Here is a 16,811-nt window from a genome sequence, read left to right on the forward strand (position 1 = left end):
CTTGAGCAAAACCCTAGTTTATCTCCATTTGTATTTCTTGACTTGAATGATCTTTGATGGTTTCCTTACTCTTGATTCACTTGTTTTTATGTTGTTGATCCTCAAATATTCTTGAAAACTTGTATAATAAATGGAGAGAGAGGTTTTAGAGAGAAGGGAGTGTGATGTTGTAATGAAATAAAATAAGTCTTGGTTCCCTTATTTAATAACTTGCAAATCTGTGTTGAAGTGTACAGTGGTCGTAAACTGAGTTTACGACCCGTCCTCCAGTTTACGGACCGTCCATCACGGGCGTATTTAACCATATCAGAACCAGAAACTTAGGCTGCTTGCATGGTGATTTACGACCATGGTTTACGGGTCGTAAATCACTTTACGGTCCGTATTCCAGGTCGTATTTTACCATTTCCTCGACTGGCAGAAAGTTGAAGTCTTGCATGCCAGTTTACGACCTGCTAGTTTACGGACCGTATACCATTTTACGGTCTGTATAACACTTTACGACCACCTGGCCAGTTGCAAATCTGCAACTTCTCGTTTTTCTTAGACTTTTCATTCTAATCACCCACACCCACTTACATGCATTGCTCACCTCATTCCTTGCCTTATCTTAGCCAATTTTCTCGTCTTTCTTCGGATACCTTTGAAATCTCGCCTAGGGTCATCAAACGTCATTTCTTACTCATGGAACATCATACACTCGTACTCACCACTAGTTCATTCGCTTGCGTACCAACGAAAATTTTTTCGAGGTGTAACAATATCCTTGGACATCAGGACGAGGCGTCGAGGGGTTAGCAATCAAGGTGCGAGTGATCTACATGTACCGCGTCATATACTCATGGACCAGAGTATTATGTCCGACCGCCGCTAGAGTCGTCATCCTCGCATTCCATGCATTGACTTCCTGGCGCATACTCTACCGCCATGCCGCATTGCCGATCGAACGCTCGTCCCTGGTATAGTGGGCGTGCTCCCAACGCGTAGCCGCAGGTATGTTCTGTACATGCCCAAACTGTAGTAACACGCAGTCGGGCGCGTGATGCTCAACGATGTCCATATGGATCAATGGACACCGTGCCATCCACATGTGCTCACCAGCCCTACAAAACGCCGGCAGCTGACCCAAAATCTTATCATACGGCGTCCATATGAAAGCCTATAAAAATAATTCAACTAGTTAACAATAAAAGACTAACAAAAATAATAAACTAATATTAAATAAAAAAAACTTACCTCGGATGCCGTCATGCGGTCTAACTGATCCCTAAACGGGAGAATGACATGGTGCGTCTCCACACCTCGAGATAAGCCTCGCGACCATCTCCACGCGTATGGCATATCCTCATCAACATAGTCAGCTATAGGCTGAAAAGGTCTCAACCTAGTCCACACCCATATCTATCATAGCCATCAAAAAAATTATTTATCAGTCGTCGTTTCGAAAAAATATATTTAGTGTTTTATTACATACACTTAAATATATTACCTGAAGAAGAGGGCTAAATGCAGCGAACTCAAGCCTCTCGCCCATAGAGGCTCGATCAAATCCTCTGTACATGTAAGCCAGGATAGCGGCGCCCCAACTGTAACATCCCAGCTGGTCTAGATCCTCAATATAGAGCAGATACCTCATGCTCATATCCGCACCCACGTATTCGGGAACATGATGAGAAGATATAAGCGAGCACGTAGGTCAACATCAGCCTGAGGCGTCGCCTCGTCAATCGGATCCTGCAGATCTACGAGGCGCAAGTGAGCATGGAGGGAGGACCACAACAACCGACTCTGTCCGCGTATAGCCCTCTGCTGAGGCACGAAATCAGTGAGCCTAGTCATCTCCTGGCGATACAGCAGCATCTGCGGAGGCTCCACTCCGTCACTAGAGCCCTATCGTGCACAAGCCGACCAACCTCGATGCACCGATAGTTACCGCCTCGACATAGTATATCTATGCCACGAGGATGTGGGGGAATAACCTCTAGAATACCCCATGATGACTCCCCCGAACGAGTACGGACCACTCTACTATAGGATACCGGTGTATCCCATACATACTGGGATCTATGCTCATGTTGTAGATAAAGTACCCCTCTATTGTCGAAGGGCCCCCGCTCCATGGAGGTGTCCTATTTGTTTTAGGCATTTTAAATTAATCATTAATACATGAAGAAAGGATTAAAGTGGTATATTTTTTTACGCATTTTAAATTAATCATTATTTTTTTAATTAATCTTTAATACGCAGTATTAGTTATGTAATCTTTTATCGAGAAATTATACAAATGATTGAATCCTACACTAAAGATTTTCAATTTCTAATTAGCAAATAAATAAATTAACAATTAAAGATATAAAGATTAATAATTAACAAATCAAAAAATTAACAATTGGCTAGCAAAAAATTAGCATATAATTAATAAATAAACAATTAACTAACTAATCAAACAATTAACAAATAAACAATTGGCTTAACAAAAACTAAATAAATAATTAGCTAGCCTAACAATTGAAATAACTAATCTAACAATTAACAAATACTTAACTCGTTAAACTAACAATTTACAAATACTAAATAAACAATTAGCAAATTTTAAAAAAAAAAAAACTGAAAAAAGGGGCTGTCCATGGCAGTGGAAACGGCCCCCATTTTGCACACAAAAAAAGTGCGTAAAAGTTTTTTTTTTTTTGTCGATATCCGCAAATAATACACAATAATAATGCTTAGGTTAATAATGTAATAAAAAAATCGTAGTAAAATACCTAGATTGAAGCTTTCATTTTGAATTTTTAAATTGACTTATACGCCGCTTTATTGCGAAGAAACTTGTTCCTAGACTTCAATATACCAAAAATATTGACTTTCGGTTTGGAAATCAACAAGAAAACGATGTTTTTGATCGTGTGGGACCTCGGAACGCGACTTTTAATGGCTGATTTTTTTTTTCTTTTTTGAATCGGGGGACCAGTGGTGGGGAAGAAGGGGACGTTTTATTTGAGGGAATCTGTGCGTAAAAGAACTTAAGTATAAATTTACACTTAGGTCCTTTTACGCACAGATTCTGTGCGTGAAGCCTATTTTGATTTCTTTTTTTTTAATGGATTATTTTGGTTCTAATATTTTATTTTTGGGTTACAAAAGTTCCGGGCTCATTAATTTAATATCTCAAAATGAATACTATTATTTTAATGTTTGCTTTTACGTTTCAGTAAACATTTGATGCAAATGTTTTGACTTAAAAGGCATTCATTTGGTGATTTATAACTGATGACTAGCGTCTATATGGTATACTGAGTTTTGACTCTTTACCTATCATTAATTATATAATGACGTTAATCATTAATTATATAATGACGTTAGTGGCTTTACTCTTTAACAGCCACAACGTTCATCTATCTAAGACTATAAATTGAATCTCTCTCTTTGTTGAAATAGATACAAAAAGCCATTTTCCTAGTTCTTCTTATATTCTTTTGCTGGGTAATTCAATTGTGAAATCTTTGTTAGATTCTGGTTCCTAGTTTGATACTAGAAGAGCTTGCTGAATCTTAAGAGATATATCTACACCGGGCGAATTATCCTTAAGGGCAGTGTCTACGACACGCCTCAAGCTTTCAAGAATTTCTTACTATTTTCGTGTTTTATACAACAATTTACAACACTCACCACATCTCTTGGCAAGTGGGGATGGCTCAAGGACTGCAACCATCAGTGGTGACGTTTATATCCATGCATCTGCTAAAGCTCATCCAACTGCAAAGGTATTCAGATACACGTACAACTAATGTATTCTGATTATTATATTATGCTATAGATCTCTGGTTGGTTAATTGAGATTAATGGTTAATTGAAACACGTGTTCACGGTGTCTCAATTGTCCTTTTATTTTCTTCATTTGACATATACTCCCTATGTCTCAATTTAAGTGTCTAAGTTTGACTAGACTCGGAGTTTAAGAAATAAAGATAAACTTTTAAAACTTGTGGTTCTAAATTAAAAATATGTATAATATAATAAAATATCTTTTGAATCTTGTGATTATAAACTTGACATGTAGGATATTTGAATTGTCAACTTACTAACTATAAATACAGGCGGACATAACCAAAATAAGATAAATTTTAACAACAATTGAGAAATTAAGGAGAAAAATAAGAGGAAAATAAACAAAATATGGAGATTCACTAAGGAAAATCGCGGTATCCTTTACAAAATATATAAACCATAAATACTAACTGAAGTGAGTAACCAAATTAATCACGTTGGGCCCTGTGCATCGCATGGGCATAGTGAACTTGATATGTAGGATATTTGAATTGTCAACTTACTAAATATAAAAAGAGGCGGACATAATCAAAATAAGACAAATTTTAACAACAATTGAGAAATTAAGCTGAAAAATAAGAGGGAAAGAGACAAAATATGGAGAAAGGAGAATCGCGGTATCCTTTGCAAAATATACAAACCATAAAGACTAACTAAAGTGAGTAATGTCTTTCTTCTTCGCTATTCCGGTGGTCTCTCATCCTTTCTTCTACTTCTCTGGTCTTCACTCACTCGATCTGATTTTTCACTGGGCTTCTTGATGGTTCATATAATTGGTACTCTGAATTTGAGATTTTCTTTTAATTTTTCTGGTTTAAATTAGAGTTTTGCTATTAATTTTGGTGAGTTTATTCTACATCTTTGTTAATTAGATCTAACGTAGTGTCTTAATTATCCTTTCATTTCCTTCATTTGGCATATATTCCCTCTGTCTCAATTTAAGTGTCTAAGTTTGACTAGACACGGAGTTTAAGAAATAAAGATAGAGTTTTGAATCTTGTGATTATAAACTTAGCATGTAGGATATTTGAATTGTCAACTTATTAAATATTAAAAGAGGCGGATGTAACAAAATAAAGCAAATTTTAATAACAATTGAGAAATTAAGAGGGAAAATAAGAGGAAAAGAAACAAAAGATAGAGACTCACTAAGGAGAATCGCGATATCCTTTGTAAAATATAAAAACCATAAAGACTAACTAAAGTGTGTAACCAAATTAATCATGTTGGGATTTTTTTAAAAAAAAAAGTTTTTTTTTTTTTTGGATTTTCTACACCACTCATCCTCCCCCACACCCCCAAGCCCCCCCCCCCCCCCCCGGCCAAAAAAAATTATTTTTTCCTGAAAAAAAGGTTAAATTTTTTTTTTGTTTGGTTTTTTACACAACCCACCCCCACCCCCACCCCCACCCCAACAGCCCACCACCCCCTCCAAAAAAATAATTTATAATAAAAATAAAAGTTTTGGAATTTTTTTTCTACGACTCCCCACCCCCCTCCTCGCCCCAACACCCCCTCCAAATAAATCAATTTTAAAAAAAAAATAAAAAGTTTTGATTCTTTTTTTATTTTGATTTTCTACGACAACCCCCAACACCCCACCATTCCCTCCAAAAAAAAAAATCAAAAATGTTTTGAGAAAATTTTCTTTTTTGATTTTATACACCCCCACCCCCGCCTGCACCCCCTTATCCCCTCTCGAATTTTCTATTTCATATTTAATTTTACCCTTATAAAAATTTATAAAAATGAAAAGTTTGCTAATTTGGTGTGAGGTGGGCAGTGAGGGTGGGTTGTAGTTCGGGCGTGGGTGGCGGGGGTGGATAAGAAAAAAAATTCCATTTTTTATAAAAGTTAAATAAAATATAAAATAGAAAATTTGGGAGGGGGTAGGTGGGTGGGAGGGTTGGATAGAGCGGTGGTGCGAGGTAGGGTGAGGTTGGGGGTGGGTGGTGGTGTGGGGTAGGGGTGGGTGAAGATGAAGTGGTTGGAGGGGGGGGGGGTGATTTGGTTAGGGCATGGGTGTAGGGGTGGGATTTGGTTGGGGGGTGGAGGAGTTGGTGTGGTATGAGGTGGTGGGGTTGGTGGGGGTGTGAGTGGCATTTTCTGAAAAATATTTTCTACCAATCAACCGAACATGAGAAAATAAATAATATTTTTCACTACCCAATCGAAAATGAGAAAATAAGTAAGAAATTCACTTATTTTTCACTACCCAACCGAACATGAGAAAATAAATAGAAATTCATTTATTTTCCAAGAACACATTTTCTTGAAAAATATTTTCCTCCATACCAAACACACCCTAAATTTCTTTGGGAAAGAAAGAGATATTTGTACTGCTCTAGTAATTTATCTGAAAGAATGATGGGAAAAAAACGTAGTTATGATATTGACACTAAATAGCAAATTAAAAAACAGAAAACAAACAGTTAAAATAAAAAAGTGTGAGATTTGACTTCAATTTTCTCTTTTTATTTTATAATAATTTACGAATTTAAGTAAGCAACTTCTTTTATCTCCTCTTTTTCTTGGCCCAATAATTTTAATTTTAATATAATTCATTTACGTTTCGATTATTACTGCAGTTCCTAATATTTATTTTTATTGTTATATCTATTAAAGATAATTTTATATTTTCTTAATTTAATTCTATCTTTATGTTGCATGCACTTGATAGGAGTTCATATACTTCTGAACAATAAAAACAACATTGGAAGCATCTTTACTTTCATATATATTAATTCTCTAAATTTTCAATTTCAGATTATATATTTTTTTTTTTTAATTTTAACTCCAAATCTGAACCGTGAAAGCAGCTAATATATCAATTTTCTTCTATCCGTTTTTTTTCTTTGGATGTTCCTCGCTTATTTAGTTTTAGTTTTGTTGTTCCTTCTTTTACTCTTCGAATACGTTCTACTCTTATTTTTCGCGATTTACATATGCTTTTCTCCTTTTCTTTTTTAGCTTCTCTTTATTTTTTCCTAATACTCTCCCATTTAACAGTCTAACATAAATATCGTGGAAAAATAGTTTTCTCACTTTAAACTTGTATTTTATTTAAAAAGTGCAAGTTACAATTTTAATATAAATAAAATATTAATGAACTTAAAATACTTTTATTCCAAGAAATACGTTTTTTGTAGCAAAAGGAATTTCACTTTTTGATATGTAGAAATAATTTTAACCTCAAAGTTCAAACTTCTCATTTTACCTTTAATATGATGATTTACAGATACACAAATATGTGTGACATGTTTTAAGCCATAAATCTCAAGTGTTTTTTTCTTAAACTTTATGTTTTGTCAAGTTTGGTCCCACATAAATTAAGAGGGACAGAGTATTAATAATGTTGTAATGCTATAATCTAATTTTTCCTATAAAATAAAATAAAAAGAGCTAAATTTACAATTTAAAATTTCAAGAATATACAAATAAATAAGAAGTTAAATTCAATATTTTAGGAAATTAAATTATCTTCGCTAATGAATCTAACAAAGTATCATAAGTATTAATAGAGATCATACATTGTAGGAGTAAATGTTAATAACCAAACAGAAATCCAATTTCTTTCAAACGTTAAGTTAAGAATAATAATAATACAACTAAACAATGGTTAGAAAAATAAATAATGGTAACAGAAGTTCTGTGTGGGAAAACTTGGCCAATGAAAAGCGAAACAAAAAAAAGACCCCTCGACTTCTTTCATGCCACGTAGAGCAATTACAAAGTGGCTTTTAAAAGAGTGATCAGCACAATGGTAGTTTAGTCAAGGCACACAAATATTTATATTGTAGCTATAGGAAGATTCCTTTTTGACAAATCATATTGCTCCATTTTCATTGAAATGACCAAAATACCCTCAAAATGTCTAAGTAGGGAAAAAAAATAACATCCAACAGCAACATGGTAATCTATCATTGGTCATCACATCATCACTTATGATGGAAAAACGTATATTAGATACAAACATGCTACTACTTAGTTTGTATATAATTCACAATCATTGGTTATTAGCCCTTTTCATGTCTTATTGCCCCCAAAAGGGCAACTCACAAAATATGAAGATTTATACATAAAATCAGGTTATTTTCTCCAAAATTTCCATGATTGGCTTTTGTTTATCCTTTGTAGGTGGCTATGCCTAATGCTATTTCCCTTCTGTGAACTGCTCAGTGCATTGCGTGTAGTTTATATTACTCCCTAAACCTTTCTTCCATAAAATGTTGCTAGAAGTAAATCCAAGTTGACATGTTCAGATCTTCATAAACTCACATTTCACCAAATTATAATAGTTGTATCATTATCCCAATTGGGCGTTCACTCCCACCATGCTATCTAACTTACCCCTAATGTTTATTTGGTAGCAGGATATTTCATGATTAAGTTTGAATTAAATTTATATCGTGTTTGGTAGACGGGTCAACCAAACACAATAAACACATTATTAATTTAATTCCAACTTAATCCTCGATATCCCATCAAACTTGGAATTAGTTAATCCCACTTCCCAGGTGGGATAAATTAGTCCAAAAACTATAATTCCGGAATAATTTAGTCCGCGAACCAAACGACTCTTAAGCTTTATTCCACCTATGAAACTAAGGGAAATCCCCTTTTATTCAGGATCCTGCAACAATTACAGGACACTATTCCAAATTAAAGATTTGACACTTGGCTCTTAAAGATGAAATGAACAGAAGAGGAAGGCAAAACACCAGTGAAAAATGCAATCCATATTTTGTCCCGTCAAACAGATTTATTAGACTTGATGATAACAAACAACACTAGCTCTACACTAGATCAAGTTTCATCTCTACTTCATCATTCACATGTTCCTTGACCACTTAAAAGTTTCACAGCTTTGAAGGAGACTTGTAAAAAGCCCATGGTTCGTCAGAGATCCATACTGAGTCACCTGCTTAATGTTTAGGTAGTTCTCAAGACTCCTGCGAGAAAGAAGAGCGAGCAAAATATCACTTATCAGCTGTATAACTTGCCAATATCCCCCTCTAGTTACTCCTTTAGTGTGGTAATACTACGACCACAGTTTTTACCTTCATAGTGGATTGCTTTTCTACAGCATAGCTAATTCCAGAAAGAGAATTTTAAGCGGCAGAAAAGAAACAAGATGGATGTGAAGGGAAAGTGAGGTAATTGTTAAGCCACTTAAATGTGTTGGGCATTAATGTGTAATGGCATTAATGTGTTATTAATGGGAAATGGAGGGAAGAGAAATGGAGGGGAAAATGAAATGTTTGAATTATTCCCTTTGCTTTATGGATGAAGCATTTCTCACACATTAGTGATGGAAAGGGAAGTTCTTGTGCTTACATGTAATAGCATTTCTTCTAGTTGCTAAAGGATTAAGAAGAGGGTCTCCCCTCGCGCCGTCCTCATGATCTGATTGATTGATAATCTTTTTGGACCAAATTTTCTTTAATTTTAATTATTAATCATTATTTAATTATTAATTAATTATTCAAATCATGACCCGGATCCGCACACCTGGCTATAAATTCCTACTGATACTTAGATTTTTCTGACTTTCTAAACTTCTTGCATTCTCTTAAAGTTTATGTGTGCTTTACTGCTGTCGAGTGGTTCGCAGTTCGCCGGAGTTTTCTATACCGATACACCGGTGAGTAAATCGTTCTATCCTGGGAGGATATATTCCACAACCTCGGGTACATTGAGGGGAATAATTTCCTTAAGGACACACTGTGCATTCAGTGGGCTCGATTTGATTCCTAAATATATTTTCAAATACTATTCTTATTCTTCAGTTTCTGTTTTTCGCATTCTGAATTTTTTTCAGATTCTGTTTAAGTTTGTTTTCTCAGATACAGATTACTAACAATCTTAAGGAAATTACTTATATATATATTAATCTGTATTCTGTTTCTGGAGATTAAAACCTTCTGGTTTTCTACTCCATTGGAATTTTTCTAGCCCAACTTGAAGAACACAAAAACTTCGTTGGATTATTAAAGTTCATAATAGTGATACGATTTGAAGAACATAAAAACTTCATCGTTTACTTGTGAAATAGAGTGGAACAGTTTGAACATATATACCTTCACTGTTTACTGTTCTGTTTTTTGTTTGCCATTAATTAAATTGTTTGTCAACTATTGACAGAGATAAGGAAAAATGGCAATAGAAAAGGATGTTAGTGCCTCTACTCCAATGGAGACTGATGCAATAGCGACTGTTGCGGCGGCAACTGTGGCGACGACGAATGTTGCCTCGTCAAGCCATTCAACTACTGCACATGTCATCGCACCGACAAAAAAACCAGGAAAATTTTCTGGAATTAACTTCAAAGGTTGGCAGCAAGAATATTCTTTTGGTTGACCACTCTTAGTATGCAGAAGTTCACAAACGAAGACCCTTCTGTACCTGAAGAAGGAATGCCTGAAAATCAGCACTTCATTGTTTGTTGAGGCATGGAAGCATTCGAATTTCTTGTGCAAAGGTTATATCCTCAGTGCTTTAGAGGATGATTTGTACAACGTCTACAATTTTGCTAAGACTTCAAAGGAATTGTGGATTGCACTTGAAAAGAAGTATAAAACCGAAGATGCATGCCTGAAAAAATTTGTGGTTGCCAAGTTTCTAGACTATAAAATGGTAGACAGTAAGACTATTGGAACCTAAGTTCAAGAACTCCAAGTACTTTTTCGTGACCTTATTGCTGAAGGTATGGTAGTTAATAAGGCATTTCAAGTGGCTCCTGTAATTGAGAAGTTGCCTTCTTCGTGGAGAGACTTCAAAAACTATCTCAAATACAAGCGCAAGTAAATGTCACTGGAAGATCTAGTAATTCTCTTGAAGATCGAGGAGGATAATAAAACGGCTGAAAGGAAGTCGCATGGAAATTCAACTATTATGGGAGCAAACATCGTTGAGGAAGCTGCTCCAAAGAACAAGAAAAGAAAAAAGCCTTCAGGACAGAGGAAGGAACAAAACAAGAAAAAATTCAAAGGCAAACTGCTATAATTGTGGAAAAGCTGGACATAAGGCTCCAGATTGTTGGGACCCTAAGAAAAATAAGAAAAAAGATCAGGCCAACATGGTGGGAAAAGATGATGAAATTGATGATATATGCGTTATACTCACGGAATGCAATTTAGTTGGAAACCCAATAGAGTGGTGGATTGACTCTGGCGCCACTCGACATGTTTGTGCTGTCAAAGAAACATTTGCTACGTATGCTCTAGTGGGACCCGAAGAAGAGCTTTCCATGGGAAATACTGCAATAGCCAAAGTTGAAGGATATGAGAAGATATTCTTAACGATGACTTCCGATAAGGTGTTGACGCTTAGCAACGTTCTACATGTTCCCACAATTAGGAAGAATTTAGTTTCAACTTCACTTTTAGTTAAGAATGGTGATATATGTGTTTTTGTTTCGAACAAGTTTGTTGTAAGCAAAGATGATATGTACATTGGAAAGGGCTACCTCACAGAGGACCTTTTCAACACAATGTAATAGTTGTTGACAATATTAATAAATTTCTAGCTTCGTCTTATTTGTTGGAGTCAAATGATTTATGGCATGTTCGTTTAGGACATGTCAACCACAAAACCTTGCGAAAATTGATTAATTTAGAAGTATTGCCTAAATTCGAGTGTAATAAATTAAAATGTCAAATATGTGTTGAATCTAAGTTTGTTAAACATCGTTATAAGTCTATTGAGAGGAATTCCAATCCTTTAGACTTAATTCATACAGACATTTGTGATATGAAGTTAGAACCATCTCGTGGTGGGAAAAAGTATTTCATAACTTTTATTGACGATTGCACTCGATATTGTTATGTTTATATGCTTAATAATAAGAATGAAGTAATTGAAACATTTAAGCAATACAAAAGTGAGGTTGAAAATCAATTGAATAAAAAGATAAAAATGATAAGAAGTGATAGGGATGGAGAGTATGAATCTCCTTTTGCAGAGATATGTTTAGAATATGAAATTATCCATCAAACTACTACCCCTTACACACCACAATCCAATGGAATTGCGGAAAGGACAAACCGAACATTAAAAGAAATGATGAATGCTTTATTAATAAGTTCCGGTTTGCCGCAGAACTTGTGGGGGGAAGCTCTCCTTACAGCTAACCGAATACTCAACAGAGTGCCCCACAGAAAAACACAATCTATTCCATATGAAGAATGGAAAGGAAGAAAACCCAACTTGAAATATTTCAAAGTGTGGGGGTGCTAAGGTAAAGTTCAAGTTCCTATACCTAAAAGGGTCAAAATAGGACTAAAACCCGTGGATTGTGTTTTCATTGGATATGCTACCAACAGCAAAGCATGTCGATTTTTGGTTTACAAATCTGAAAATCCCGACATCCATGTTAATACGGTAATTGAATCAGATAATGCTGAATTTTTTGAAAATATTTATCCGTATAAACAGGAATGTGAGTCGTCCAATGAAAGATCTAAACGACCACAGGAAGAATCAAAGAAAAATACACCAAGTAATGAGGATCCAAGGCGGAGCTAACGCCAAAGGACATTTACTTCCTTTGGACTGGATTTTGTGACGTTTTTGCTTGAAAATGAGCCTCATATATTTAAAGAAGCCATATCTTCTTCAGATTCACCATTTGGAAAGAGACAGTCAATAGTGAGATTGAATAAATCTTGAATAACCATACATGAGAATTGGTTGATTTTCCTCCCGGACATAAACCCTCAGGTTCGAAATGGATTTTTAAAAGAAAAATGAAAGTTGATGGCACTATTGACAAATATAAGGAAAGACTTATTGTTAAAGGCTATAGAAAAAAAGAAGGTCCTGATTATTTTGACACATACTCTCCGGTGACAAGGATAACATCCATTCAGATGTTAATAGCACTAGTGGCAGTACATGGTCTTCAAATCCATCAAATGAATATTAAGACAACTTTATTAAATGGAGACTTGGAGGAAGAAATTTACATGGAACAACCTGAAGGGTTCGTGGTTCCTTGTAAAGAGAGAAAAGTGTGCAAACTTGTTAAGTCTCTTTATGGACTAAAACAAGCACCCAAACAATGACATGCAAAATTTGACCAAACAATGTTGGCAAATGGATTCAAGATCAATGAGTGTGACAAATGTGTTTACATTAAAAACACTTCAAATCATAAAGTTATTGTTTGTTTATATGTTGATGACATGTTGATAATGAGTAGAGACATTGCCGACGCAAATGCTACTAAGCGTATGCTTGCTAGCAAATTTGACATGAAAGACTTAGGAGTTACTGATTTGATCTTAGGAATTAGGATTCATAAAACTCCATAAGGTCTAGCATTATTACAGTCTCATTATATTGAAAGGGTACTTGACAAGTTCAAGTATTTGATTTTCAATGTTGCAAAGACTCCAATTGATGTAAGCTTTACACTTCAAAAGAATGAAGGTGAAAGTGATTCGCAATTGGACTATGCACGAGTTTTAGGAAGTTTGATGTATATCATGAATTGTACAGGACCAGATATAGCATGTGATATTAGTAAGCTAAGTCGGCTCACAGTCAATCCCAATCAAATCCATTGGATGGCAATGAAACGAGTTCTGGGGTATTTAAAACACACCAAAAACTATGGATATAGTGATGCAAATTGGATCACCGGATCATCTGAAGTTAAATCCACAAGTGGATATGTTTTCACCATTGGTGGAGGAGCAGTGTCTTGAAAATCATCCAAATAGACATGTATCGCCGCTCTACAATGGAATCTGAATTTATAGCTTTAGACAAGGCCGGCGAAGAAGCTGAATGGCTCCGGAATTTTTTGGAAGATATTACATTTTAGCCCAAACCTTTGGCACCTATATGTATACATTGTGATAGCCAAGCAGCAATAGGTAGGGCAGAGAGCGTTATGTATAATGGAAAATCTCGTCACATACGACAAAGACACAATACCGTTAGACAACTACTCTCTAGTGGTGTTATCACTATTGATTACGTAAAGTCAAGAGATAACACGTCGGATCCACTTACAAAAGGCCTATCTAGTGAGGCAGTTGAAAGATCATCGAAGGGAATGGGTTTGAGGCTTAGGACAAGTCATCATGGCGGTAACTCTACCTAGCAGACTGGAGATCCTAAGAGCTAGGTTCAAAGAGATCAAACAAAGTTATGAATGACGGTTTAGTTTTGAAATATATCTTCCAATGAGATTAAACAGTTTCTGGTTTTCGCATTTTGAAATTTTTTCAGATTCTGTTTAATTTTATTTTTTTCAGATACAGATTACTAACAAAATGTTATTCAAGATAGTACCAAAATCAACCAATGAGTGCTTACCATTCCCTAAGTTTGTGTCCAAATCCACTACGCTTTTTACCGCCCCATGGAGGCAGCCAAAATCATGGATGCGAGCAGTTGATCCAGACACTCCCTGACTGAAAAGCCTGCAAAGTTCAATTAAGAAGAGGTCATCCTTGATTTTGTAGAAGCAGTACCTTTTGGTAAGGATAAAAGATGTTTTTGAGCAATTGGGAAACTACTCTCACCTTTGTGAAACATTCACACCTATCAAGGTCTTTTGACAAAATAACAGTACCCAAACCATACCTAATAGAGCAAAAAGTGTAAAATAAGCAAAGAGAATGTTTGTAAAATAACAGTAACAAACAGAACCATATATCTGAAGTCTAGCCAACTCACTTAGTATCATTTGCTAGCTCAATGGCGTCCTCTCCAGTTTTAAATGTTTTGACACAAAGAACAGGTCCAAATACCTCCTCTTTCCAGATTTCCATGGACATATCAACATCAGTAATGATTGTCGGTTAAATGTAATATCCTTTCTTTAAGTGTTGCAATTCAATGGAGAATTAAGTCACAATCCAACAGATTGATAAATACAGCACCTGAATACTTTCACCCCGAAGTATTTCTTACCGGAGGCCGTTCGCCACCATAAAGGGTGGTTGCACCTTCATTTTTGGCTGTTGAGATGAACTTCATGACCTTCTCATAAGAAGTAATGAACCAAAGTTTCAGAAGACAAACCATGAGCTGGTCCAGAGTAAAACCAAGAGGACCCATCAATATGCGATCAATATGTATAGCCTCTTGTTGGCTCACATATGATATCTTCTCCCTGCTCTCCATGCTTTTGGCTTGACTGCGTTAAGAGACAAAGGGTCTTTTAATTTAAGCTTAAGAACGCAAGAAAGGATACTGGTTTTTTTCCTGTACACTCTCTGGTGGGTACTGGAATAACTGCCATAAAGCTTAGAAATTTTAAAAAGAGATTTCCTCTTTATTACGTACTACTAGTGGGGGTAGCCTGGGCTTCGCCCAATCCCAACATGAACGATGTTACATTGTTTTGTTATACATTAGAAGATAAATCTATAGTGACAAGATGTATGACAACCTAAAATTTGTTATCGGTTTAAACCTCGAAAATATTTATGAACAAAATATTATATAACTGCATCTTATTTTCACCTATTGTGGTATGCATCATTGACTCTTTTTTGTTAGGCATTTTTTTAATCATCCCATTTAGATGCTGGCACATCAAGCAAATATTTGAGGGGACCTAACTTGTCATGATGAACATGGGCTCTTCATTTGAAATTTGTGGTTTTAAAATAAGTTAGTATAAATTTATGTAGTAGTAAATCATCTCATTGAGAGTAAAATAAATAAACGATAAATATTATTAATCCTAAATATCATGTGTGCATAGTCACATAATCTGAAAAATTTCAGATTCCAATCACCCGTATTTTCCATTATAACCCTCTCTTTAGCCCTGTAACAAGCAGTCTTACTAACATAAAGACCCAGCTTGTCTCTTACCAAATCTTGAATTTCCCACATCCTTATGTAAGGTTGTAATTCTATCCTTAAACTTTCTAGCTATTAACTTAGAATTACACATCTTGTTCTTGTTTAAGGGAATACACTTGTGAATAGGATGGTAGTTCCTCACCATAACATCACCTGAATCTCTGTCAAGTTTAGCATACAGCAACCACTTACACTTCTTATTTTTACACTTAGCCCTCACAATATGGCTTTAATTTGGTCTAGCTTTTAACTTTCTCCTATACTCTACAGCATAATCTGCAACAACCTTTCCTAAACAGTTTTTCACTTTCAAACACCATTCCAAGATCAAGACACCTAACATTCTTCATCATACCTAACTTTTTTGTTTTTTCTTCTAGAAGGTAGATCTACTCCCCTAACAACATCTGCATCAAGCTCTCCATCACTGTCCTCACTCCAACAATCACTGCTATCAATATATTCCTCATCTCCGACCAGTTTCCTAGCATATTTGTTAACCTTGTTTCTCCCAATATCTTCAAACCCTCTATCTATACCACTAGCCTATCTAATTGGTATTTCTTCAGTTCTTGTAGGCTTCTTGTTCTATTTTTTTTTTTGTTCTTCTTTTATTTCTAAAAGGTCTCAACTCCTCATCAACAGCTGACCCATCTTCTAGTGTTATTTCTCTTAGATCTGAATCACTACTCATATAATTAGATATATTACCATCTACATCAACATCTAATAGGTTAGATGCCTCACCATCTTCACCTCGGTTATCCATACCTCCAGTCCGATGATTGGAGGATCGACCGACCTGGGTTTTCATGAATATTGGCTGGTTCTGGAGTTCCTATCAAGGGCGCTAGCACATACCCCAGGGTGATCATCACCACCTGCACCTCACATCTCGGCACCAACCTAGCCGAAGACGGTGTTAACTTTGGAGAAGATGGTGAGGCATCTAACTTAGTAGATGTTGATGTAGATGGTAATATATCTGATTATGTGAGTAGTGATTCAGATCTAAGAGAAATACCACCAGAAGATAGGTCAAATGTTGATGAGGAGTTAAGAGCTTTCATAAATGAAAGAAGAACAAAACAACAGATGAAGAAGCCTGCAGCAACTGAAGAAATACCAATTGAACAGGCTGGTGGTATAGATAGAGG

General features: G+C 35.6%; 1 pseudogene; it reads right to left on the bottom strand.

The window, feature by feature from the left end:
* Positions 1 to 8,485: 8,485 nt before the first annotated feature.
* On the bottom strand, positions 8,486 to 14,857 carry LOC132634243 (aminoaldehyde dehydrogenase 2-like; annotated as a pseudogene).
* Positions 14,858 to 16,811: the final 1,954 nt, after the last annotated feature.

Source organism: Lycium barbarum, chromosome 3 (assembly GCF_019175385.1).
Source record: "Lycium barbarum isolate Lr01 chromosome 3, ASM1917538v2, whole genome shotgun sequence".
Lineage (NCBI taxonomy): Eukaryota > Viridiplantae > Streptophyta > Magnoliopsida > Solanales > Solanaceae > Lycium > Lycium barbarum.